The sequence below is a fragment of the Sorex fumeus genome, unplaced genomic scaffold (assembly GCF_029834395.1).
Source record: "Sorex fumeus unplaced genomic scaffold, SorFum_2.1 ptg000008l, whole genome shotgun sequence".
Taxonomy (NCBI): domain Eukaryota; kingdom Metazoa; phylum Chordata; class Mammalia; order Eulipotyphla; family Soricidae; genus Sorex; species Sorex fumeus.
In genome coordinates, this window is record NW_026606065.1 from 54,813,254 (window position 1) to 54,824,852 (window position 11,599).

The 11,599-nt window shown below is 42.3% G+C and overlaps 1 non-coding gene across 1 annotated transcript; it reads right to left on the minus strand.

Moving 5' to 3' along the window:
- Positions 1-8,946: 8,946 nt before the first annotated feature.
- On the minus strand, positions 8,947-9,065 carry LOC130019424 (5S ribosomal RNA). Its single transcript, XR_008791754.1, has one exon. It is a non-coding gene; the product is annotated as a 5S ribosomal RNA (ribosomal RNA).
- Between the last annotated feature and the right edge of the window lie 2,534 nt (positions 9,066-11,599).

Sequence of the window (11,599 nt, forward strand, 5' to 3'; positions counted from 1 at the left end):
CCTGTTTAAAACCATTCAGGGGTTTCCCTCTGTACCTACAACAAAACAAAACTGTGATCCAGTGACAAGATCTGTAAACTGTACCTCCAATTTCCCACTTTTATTTAGCCATATTGGCTCCTTCTTCTCTTTATCCCAGTTTTCCAAACTCAGTGGGCTTTCTATTTCTTTTGCTAATCTTAGTCTCTCCCCCTCTCTCTTTCTCTCTCATTCTCTCTCTATCTCTCTCCGCTTTCTATCACTGTGTCTCTGTGTCTCTGTCAGTCTGTCTGTTTCTCCCCCCCCCCCCCCACACACACATACACACACACACACACACACACACAGGAAAAAAAATTTGCATCTCAATCCTAACTTCTCTTAAGTCTTCTTTAAACACTTCATCTTAGGTGAAATTCCAACATTTCTCTGGATTTCAGCCTATTTGGTTTCTTCACAGTGCTTAATTGCAATCTGAAATTACTCTTACTTGTCTCTTTACTACTGATCAGCATGTATATCATCAAAAATGTCTAACACTGCATCGTTTAATTGTGTCATTCTCATTCTTAATGAACAAAAAAGCTACAACATTGGGATCTATATCTTACTTAGGTTAATGCTTTCCGTTGCTATAAAACTCACTGAAAAAAATTTACACCTCTGGTTTTACACTAGCATTCTTTCTAGAACTTACTCTAGTCAGGCCTGTTTTCTGCACTTCATGAAACTGTCTCTGTCGATGTCACTAGTGACCCCACATTGCTAAATACAATGGACAGCTTCTAACCTCCATCATTCTTGGATCATTTGATGTCATTGTTCACTCCCTCCTCCATAAGATGCTTTTCCCCCTTTACTCTTGGTCCTCTAGCACAGCGGGTAGGGTGTTTGCCTTGCACGCAGCCAACATGACCGACCCAAGTTCGATTCCTCCACCCCTCTTGGAGAGCCCGGCAAGCTACCAAGAGTATCTTGCCCACACGGCAAAGCCTGGCAAGATCCTCGTGAAATATTCAACATGCCAAACACAGTAACAACAAAGTCTCATGATGAAGAAGTTACTGGGCCCGCTCGAACAAATCAATGAACAAAGGGGGAACAGTGACTCTTGGTCCTCTAATAACATATTCTTGGTCTCACTTATCAAGTCCTTGCCTTCTGGGAGTTCAAAAACTTGGCCTCAACCTCTGCATTTTCTATCTGCATTTAATCTCTCTGTCACCTCATTCAGTCTAATAATGTCATCAGTGAGTTAACTATTCCAAAATATCTCTTTTCAACCTAGAAAAACATATACCTGGTATCTCTACTTGGCTGTCACAGATGTAACAAAAATATAAAATTTGTGTTTTCTTTTGTTTTGTTTTTTAACCTGACACCACATGACCACTGCAAAAACTCTGCAGTGGCTTACAGTGAGTCTTTCACTAAACATCATACTGAGTCAGAAATTTAGGCTCAGTTTGGTGTCATTGACTGCCTCCTCTGTAAGACGGCTTCTTTCTTTAATTTACTCTATGGTCCCCCAACCACATATTCTTCTGCACCCAGTGGCATCAACTGAGGATATTCAGTGGTGATCAGTTGGAAGAGAGACAGATATAGAAGAACAAAATGGCTTCAAATTATTCACCTATTTTGCAGTATCACTTCCATAGTTTACAGGACTCAACGAAAAATTAAGATTCAGAACCCTTTGTCCGAAAATCACTCTGAAGACAGTATTTGAGAAGACAGTTACACGGCCTTTCTGGAACTTCAAAAATTGTATTTTTATGAGTCAACCTCACATATCTGACTCAATGGAGACTGTTAATCAAAGCACCTGTTGTGGACTTGTGCTGGTGGTCTGAGGATAATCTAGCAGCTCGCCTTTCCCAGAAGAAATAGTCCTCCTGTTGTTCATCGATTTCCTCGAGTGGGCCCAGTAATGTCTCCATTTTGAGACTTGTTGTTACTGTGTTTGACATATTGAATGCATCACGGGTAGCTTGCCAAGTTTTGCCGTGTGGGCGAGATACTCTTGGTAGCTTGCCAGGCTCTCCGAAAGGGATTAAACCCGGCTTGGTCCGGCTGGCTGCACGCAAGGCAAACGCCCTACCACTGTGCTATTGCTCCAGCCCAGAAGAAACAGAAGTGCAAAAATTTCTCTCACTTACTCTCAGAATTTAAACCAAGACTTGAGAGAAAGAGAACTAAAACCTATCTCTTCATTCACCAAGTATTTATAATTAAACCCTATTTTCTACTCCAAAACCTGCTTCACTTATCTCTTCTCTCAGTTCATTAATAACACGATTATTCTATCTGTTCAGATAAAAAAAAGTTTATGAGCTCTTCTTTCTATTACAACTCACAAAAGATATCTAATTCAAAAAAAAAATCCTAATTTGAAAATAAAAAGGGAGGAGAGAGAGGCTCTAAATACACACTTTTCCAAAGAGCACATGACTAGCAAGAACCTGAAAAAACATTTATCATTGCTAATCGTTAGGTAAATGCTAACCCAAACCACAATGATATAGTAGCTCATACCTGGGAGAACGGCTGATACAAAGAAAAACAAGAAATGACAAGTATTGGCAAGGATGCAGTAACCCTCAGACAGTGCTAGTGAGACTACAGACTGGTGCAACCAATATGGAAAATAGTACAGAGGTTCTTCGGCGACAAAACAGAAGGATCTCACAGCCCAGCGATTTCTGTGGCATATTCGATATGTCAAAAAGAGTAACAAGTCTCACAATGGAGACATTACTAGTGCCCGCTCAAGCAAATCGATGAACAATGGGAGGACAGTGCTACAGTGCTATATTTATCAAAGCAACATAAAAAAAGTCCGCGATATAAATACACCTTTTTTAATTGCAGCATTATTTTTAATAGCCACGATTTAGAAACAGCACAAGGGTTCCTGGTATATGAATGAATAAAGAAAACGTGATAGATACACACAACAAAGTTTTATTCAGCTAGAAAAAGATTCATTTCTTCCATTTTCCAAGGCAGATTTAGAAAGGTAAATAAATAGCATGACTGCATGTCTTTGGAAAAGTAAAGCAACAGGACAAACGAACAAGTAAAATGAAACAAAAAGCAAATAAACATTTAATAACAAGAACAAGACGATGGTTCCGAGAGGGGAAAGGGAAAGCGGGGGGGAGGCAAAATGGGCGGTAGATGAAAACTCAGTTTCTTTAGATAATTATGATGTAGCTGATACTGAATCATAATTCTATGGACCAAAATCTTGATAATGTTTTGAGAAGCAATATTAATAAAAGTAAGTATTTATACCAATTTATAAAGAGATACAATGAAGCAAACTATATCGAACTATATTTTCTATATATTTATACTTATATTTTTCCCCCCGTCCCCCCAGGGTGGAGCGATAGCACAGTGGTAGGGCGTTTGCCTTGCGTGCAGATGGCCTGGCCGAGCCAGATTTGATTTCTCCGGCCCCTCTCGGAGAGCCCGGCAAGCTACCGAGAGTATTTCGCCTGCATGGCAAAGCCTGACAAGCTACCAGTGACGTATTCGATATGCCAAACACAGTAACAACAATCCTCATGATGGAGACATTACTGGGCCTGCTCGAGCAAATCGATGAACAAGTGGAGGACCATGACCGTGACTGTGAAATTTGTCCCCACATCTCTAATAGTGAGCTTCCTAGGACCAAATTTGGGAAACAGGAAAAAACTCAGCAAAGCTCACAGGGTCCTCCCCTGAGCAACGGGACCAACCATTGAGGTCTCTACCCACCACACTTTGAGCATCAAGTTCCCTCCCAATAGGGAGTTTTGTTTTCTAGAAAGATTCTATTATCCACAAACTTATCATTTTTTTAATCTAACACTATTTGACCAAAAAAAAAAAAAGACAGAAAGAAACAAAAGTCCCCACCTGATTATTTAGACAAGCATATGGCACATACACTTTCAACAGTAGAAAACACAAATTTCTTAAAAATGACAACCTGTTCATGGTGTGCACTTGGGCTCTCTGATATTTTAGAGAACTTTAGAAACTGAGAAATCAAATGACTTGTCATAACTACAGAGTCACATAGAGCTTAGACGAGAATCCCTACTTTATTGTTCATTTGATTCCTAAGGCAACATTATTTCTGATGTCCAGCAGGGTCTGAAGTCTTGGACGAATATACATATATGTCTAAAGATAAATATCATGAAACTTCAAACCTAGTGGTGATCTTTGTCATCCTTGTTTTAACCTTTGTCCTTTTGAAAACAGGGAATTGCTGCCTATAGTCTCAGAACCACTTAAGACAAAGGAAAAATCCACGTATGTCCTTGACTCTTCAAGCACAATTGATTTGACGACTGCTTTCTTGAAATGCACTCCATACTCTTAAACCACTATCGATCTCAATTCTGCTTTCTCATTTATTTGTCTTTCTTCATCTTCCTAGAATATTTCTCTCTGCTCATTCATTATTAGTAAGGGTTTCTTCATCTGCTTTTCTTTTGAAGGATTGCCATTCTGAAATGTCACATGTAAAAGTATTTGTTTTGGCTGAAGAGTACTTTCCCTTCACAATGACTTGCCCCACTCCAGTAACTTTTTGTTCAGATGGCTGGGTTGTCAACATCAGATATTTGGTGTGAAAACGCTGACATCGTCCCTGCTTACATGCCGTCATGTCATTTTCTAATCGGGTGGCTGGAAAATAACAGCTTATTATTCTCACGATCACTTCCACTGTCTTTTTCGATGTGCTTTCTGGACAATTCCACTGGTTGTTGACTGACGTCAGAAAACTCTAAGCTTATTGTATTCTACTGTGCTTTCTTTCTTTTGAATTTCTCATGGTTCCACCTGATCTGGAAATGCCAGTTTTTCTGCCTTCACAATGTAGGACAGTCCATTGCTGAAAACAATCTTATTCTCTGGTACCACTTACCTTGAATTGCCACTGCTCGCATACATTTTAAAATTATATAGTAAGATGCTGACATCCTCCGTAATTATAATGGGTCCATATAGCTCCTTAGTTTACCAAGCCCTTGCACACTCCAAGATACTGGAAGTAGGATTTTTTTTCTCCCTTCCCTCCCCTCCCCACTCTCCTCTCCTTTTTCCCTCCTCTTCCCTTCTCTTTCTTTCCCTTCCCTTCCTGTGGTTTCTGGGCCACACCAGGTGGGTGCTCAGGACTTACTCCTGACTCTGCAACTCAGAAATCAGTCCTGGTGGTGCCCGGTGGGGGACCACATGGGGTGTCAGGGATGGAACCCAAGTTGGACTTGTGCAAAATAGGCATCCTGCTTGCTATACTTATATTTCCAATCCCCTGGACCTATTATTTTATTATCTTGAAGATGGCTCAAACACTATTCATCTTTCTTAGAACTTTTCTCATTTTTCTTTTGTTGATTCCTATTCACTGTTTTCAATCTGAAGACAATTTTTAAAATTTTTTTTCAACAACCGATGAAAATCTCAGTTCATCTTTCATGCCTCCCCAACCCAAACTCATACCCCTTTCTTCCTAATAAATAAATAAGTTGAGAGATCCATGTTTTTGTATTCCTGGCTTAATTTTTATCCTCTTTTAAAAATATATATTTTAGGTGGAATGGTTTACAAAACTGTTAATGGAAGGAGTTCTTGCATAAATCATTTCAGCACCACATCCTTTACCAGAGTGTCTGCTTCCCTCCATCATTGTTTCTGTGTCCCCTCCCCTCCCCCTCCTAGCCCCAGCCCCAGCAACACCCCCCTCCCCATGTCAAGTTTCCTACTGGAGACAGGTTCTTAGTTTCTATAGCTTTGGAGTTTTGTTTTTCATAGGCTCTGTTCCTTTATATCCCACATAGAAGAGAGATCATTCTGTGTCTGTCACTTTCCTTCGAACTTCACTCACCCTGGTACTCTCCAGATCCAAACATGTAGCAGAAAATTTCATGATTTTTTTCTTTTCTTATAGCAGAGTAGTATTCCATTGTGTAGATATTGTATCATTTCTTTATTCAGTCATCTGTTTCTAGATTTTGCTATTGTGAATAGTGCCTCAGTGGACATAGGAGTCAAATATCTACTGTCTTCATGCTCAGAGAACTTCTTTCTGTTAATCCTTATCTCACCAACACACTTAGATTTTCCCAATTGGATAATTCTGAGCTTTCTCCCTTTAAAAGAGCTCTGAAATCTTCCATCTTGAAACCATTTTGCCTTCCTATAATATAAGATTTGCTTCTTTAAAATGTCTCTTGGGGGTAGGAGCAATAGTGTACAGAGTAGACTGTATTGTCTTCACTTTTATTTATTTTTTTTTTATGTAGGAGTATTGCTATTTATTCAGCCACTGATTAGCTGACTGAGTTGGGCATGAACTCCAACCTTACTTTTTTTCCATTATTTTATAATTTTATTTATTGAATCACCGTGAGAGCAGTTACAAAGCTTTCAGGTTTAAGTCTCAATCATACAATGAAAACCCATATCTTCACCAGTGCCTATTATCCACCACCAAAAACCTCAGTATACCCCCATCCCACACTCTCCCCCTACCTGTGGAACAGATGATTTCCACATTACTCTCTCTTTACTTTGATCACATTCACTATTTTGACACCAGACCCACCATTATTATTTGGGATTTTACCCCATACTCAGATCTGCTGAAAAGGCAACAATAGACAATGTGTTTTCTATTGCTGGTTAAGAATAACATATAATGTTGTGTGGCTGTAGTAGTGGCCGCTTGGTTTTGAAATTCTGAAGTTTTAACACTTAAATCTGGAGGGATTTCTGCCAAAAGCTGCTGGGTTCTGAGATTTGTTCCTGAGTCTCTGGGTTCATGACTGTTAAGCAGCTTGATCAGAAACCAGAGAGGCCATTTGTGGGAGACAAATCTGGGTCTCATTGGGATGGGGAGGAAAGGGCCAGCTCCAGCTCCACCCCCATCCCATGAGGCCCTGCGTGTCTCGTCACTGTGGGCCCCAACCTGACTGTCCAGTGGCCTCTGGTGGATGGTGGCCACCGAGCCGCCAAGGAGGAAGCAGGCAGAGGGACAACACCCTTTCCCCCCTGGGATGGCCCAGCAGCAGAAACTTACTGCAGGGTCCAGACGCATTTCTGCCAAAAGCTCTGGGTTTTGAGACTTGTTTCTGAATCTCTGGGATCATGGCCATTGAGCAGCTTGATCAGGAGCCAGAGAGGCAGTTTGTGGGTGACGACTCAGGGTCTCGTTGGGGTGGAGAAGAAAGGGCTGGCCAAATCCCCATCCCAGGAGGCCCCACATGTCTTGTCACTGAGGCCCAAACCTGAATGTCCAGTAGTCTCTGGAGGATGGTGGCCACCGAGCCGCCAAGGAGGAAGCAGGCGGAGGGACAGCACCCTTTCCCCCCTGGGGTGGCCCAGCAGCAGAAACCCACTGCGGGTCCGGACACATTTCTGCCAAAAGCCACTGGGTCCCGAGATTTTTTTCTGAGTCTCTGGGATCATAACCATCAAGCAGCTTGATCAGGAGCCAGAGAGGCCGTTCGCGGGCGATGACTCCGGGTCTCGTTGGGGTGGGGAGGAAAGTTGTCTTTACTTTTAGATAACAATCTAAGGCAACTGTGTATTTGGCATACTGATATATATATCATCTCAACTAAATTATAAATTAAAAAATACTTTTTACATATGCTATAAGATCCACCATTCAGTGTGTAAAATAAACTGAGTCATTTATTCATAGCACTCATCAATTTGTTTGTTATATGGGAGATGATATGATTTTATTATTAACCTGTATGTGTAATAGTATGTTTTTTTAATTTTTGATTATTGTTATTTTTATTGTTTATTTAGGTATATTGTCCTGCATCTCAACAGAATTACTAACAATTGGTTGATGTTTTTGTTTACTTATTTTTAAATTTTTTTTTGAATCACCATGAGATACAGTTACAAAGTTGCTCATGATTGGGTTTCAGTCGTACAATGTTCCAACACCCGTCTCTTCACAAGCTTACACTTCCCATCGTCAATGTTCCCAGTTTCTCCACCTTATTTTAATTTTTCAGTTTTATTAGATATATTTGACAAATATTGTATAGTTTAAAGTGCATTGTTTAAATTGCATTTGTAATATGTTTTGGTATGTGAAGAATTATGAAATGATCCCCACAATCAAGCCAATTAACATATGTAACTTCACATAGCTACATTATTTTAATATGCACAGTGAGAATACTTAAATCAACACTCTTGCAAATCTTGAGTATACAATGCAGTATTGTAAGTAAAGTTATGCTATACATTAGATATCCAGAACTTATTCATCCCACATAAATGACCCATTTTTGGTGGGAGGCACACTGGCAATACTCAGGGTTAACTTATGGCCCTGCACTTAAAAGTCATTCATGGCAGGCTTAGAGGTACATATGCAATACTAAGGATTGTATCTGGGTCAGCTGTGTGCAAGGAACTATACTATTGATCTGGCCCCATAATTGACCCTTTTTTACAGTATCTCCCTAACTTTCCTCAGCAATCTATATTCTTCACAGAGGATATAGTCCTGGCATTTGTAATATAGCTGGTCAAGAGTCTGTAGACTAGGAACTACAGCTACTTCCTAAAGAAGATGAGTAGTGAAGGGTTGGGAATGTAACTCAGTATAGAGCACTCAAACTGTATACATGAGTGGGGCCCTGTGTTCAATCTCTAGCATCACAAAAAAAATGTAAAGTAAAGTAAAGGCCCTCCCGTTGATCATCGATTTGCTCGAGCGGGCCCAGTAATGTCTCCATTGGAGACTTTGTTGTTACTGTGTCTGGCATACCGAATACGTCACGGGGAGCTTGCCAGGCTCTGCCGTGTGGGCGAGTTACTCTCGGTAGCTTGCCGGGCTCTCAGAGAGGGGCGGAGGAATCGAACTTGGGTCAGCCATGTTGGCTGCGTGCAAGGCAAACGCCATACCCGCTGTGCTATCACTCCAGCCCTAACCTACAGCACCCGGTATTCCCAGGCGGTCTCCCATCCAAGTACTAACCAGGCCCGACCCTGCTTAGCTTCCGAGATCAGACGAGATCAGGCACGTTCAGGGTGGTATGGCCGTAGACACCAAAAAATGAGGGGGCTCTAAACACATCCTTTTCATACAGGAGGCCTGTATTTAATCCCTGGCATTGTGTGATTTCCCCAGACACCACCAGGAGTGACCCCTGAGCACAGATCTAGGAATAGGCCTGAAAACCACCAGGCATGGCCCCAAAGCAAAACAAAAAAAATTACTGGGTAAAAACTGTCAGAAACTTTCTCAAAGAAGAAATCCGAATGGCAAAAAGGCACATGAGAAAATGCTCTACATCACTAATCATCAGAGAGATGCAGATCAAAACAATAATGAGATATCATTTCACACCACAGAAACTGGCCAACATCCACAAGAACAAAAGCAACCAATGCTGGCGCGGATGTGGCGAGAAAGGGACCCTCCTTCACTGCTGGTGGGAATGCCAGCTGGTCCAACCCTTTTGGAAAACAGTATGGACGATTCTCAAAAAATTAGAATTTGATCTCCCATTTGACCCAGCTATAGCACTCCTGGGAATATATCCCAGAGAGGCAAAAAGATATAGTCGAAGTGACATCTGCAATTGTTTGTTCATTGCAGCACTCTTTACAATAGCCAGAATCTGGAAAAAACCTGAGTGCCCGAGAACAGATGACTGGTTAAAGAAACTTTGGTTCCACAGGATGGGTATGTCGTTCCTAACGTTCTCCCTTCCGAAATCCGACACGCCATTTCGTTGGTAAAGAAGCAAACAGCACCCGGCCCAGACAAGGTCAGACCTGAACACCTGAAGAACCTGCCGTCAGTACTCATCAATACACTGGCTCGGCTCTTCACTCGCTACCTGTCTGAATGCAAGGTTCCATCCCAATGGAAAACCAGCAGGACCGTACTACTGTTCAAGAAGGGAGACATCCATGACATTGGCAACTATCGCCCAATCTGCCTATTGTCTGTCATCTACAAGCTGTTCACTCGAGTCATCCTGAATAGGATTGGCAGAACACTAGATGAAGGACAACCATGCGAGCAAGCAGGGTTCCGCAAAGGATTCAGCACCATCGACCATATCCACACGGTAACCAAGCTCATTGAGGTTTCTCGGGAGTTCAAGATGCCGCTCTGCTTAACGTTCATTGATTTAAAGAAGGCCTTTGATTCTGTTGAGACGGAAGCGGTCATTGAAGCCCTAGCCAATCAGGGCATTCAAGCCCAATACATCAGGATCCTCCGTGAGCTGTATTGCGGATTCACTACCAGGATCTCACCATTCTACAAAGAAGTGATCGTTGATGTCAAGAGAGGGGTGCGGTAGGGTGATACCATTTCACCGAAACTCTTCAGTGCCACCCTCGAGAACATCATGCGACGACTGGAATGGGAAGGAATGGGAGTGAAGATAGATGGTCGGCAACTACACCACCTCTGCTTTGCTGATGACATTGTTTTAATAACACCAACCATCAGCCAAGCGGCACAAATGCTGGCCGACTTTGACCGTGAGTGTGGAAAGGTAGGACTACAGCTGAATCTTACGAAGACAATGTTTATGAGAAACAGCCTTGTTCCTGACGCCCCATTCGCTCTCAATGGAACGACCATCTCCGAATGCAACAGCTATGTCTACCTAGGTCGAGAGGTCAACATGAGAAATGACCTGGCACCCGAGCTGCGCAGGAGGAAGAGAGCGGCTTGGAACGCCTTCAAGAACGTCGAAGAAATAGCTAAGAGGACGAAGAACCTCCGGCTCCGGGCACATCTCTTTGATTCCACTGTTCTTCCTGCATTAACATATGCCTCAGAGACCTGGGCCCTACGCAAACAAGATGAGAACGCCATTCAGGTCTCCCAAAGAAGAATAGAAAGAGCTATGCTTGGAATATCACGTTTCACTCAAATGAGAGAACGAATCTGGAGTTCTGACATCCGTCGACGATCAAGGATCAGGGACGCTGTCTCATATGCCAAGGTGTCGAAAATCAGATGGGCTGGTCACGTAATGAGATTTAAAGACGACCGTTGGACTAGAGCTGTTACTGATTGGATTCCACGGGATGTCAAGAGACCGCGTGGCCGCCCACCTACCAGATGGTCAGACTTCTTTGTCAAGATCATGAACGATCGGTTTGAGGCCCTCCATGTTCCCGGAGCGAAGAGATGCCATTGGGCTACACTAGCACGTGACAGGGACAAATGGAGACGTTATTGGCGCCCGCTCGAGCAAATCGACGACTAACGGGAAGTTAAGTGATAAGTGATTACACAATGGAGTACTATGTAGCCGTTAGAAAAGATGAAGTTATGAAATTTACATACAAGTGGTACTACATGGAAAGTATCATGCTAAGCGAAATGATTCAGAAAGAGCGGGATAGACACAGAAAGATTGCATTCATCTGGGGAACATAAAGCAACAAAAAGGGAGACTAACACCCAGAAATGGCTGAGATTAGTACCAGGAGTTTTGCTCCATGACTTGAAGGCCAGCCACATGTGCTAGGTGAAAAGGAAGCTCAGATAGAGAAGAGAGCACCAAATAAAGGGTTTTGTGAGGACCCTCCCAGGGTGGGAGAAGCATGG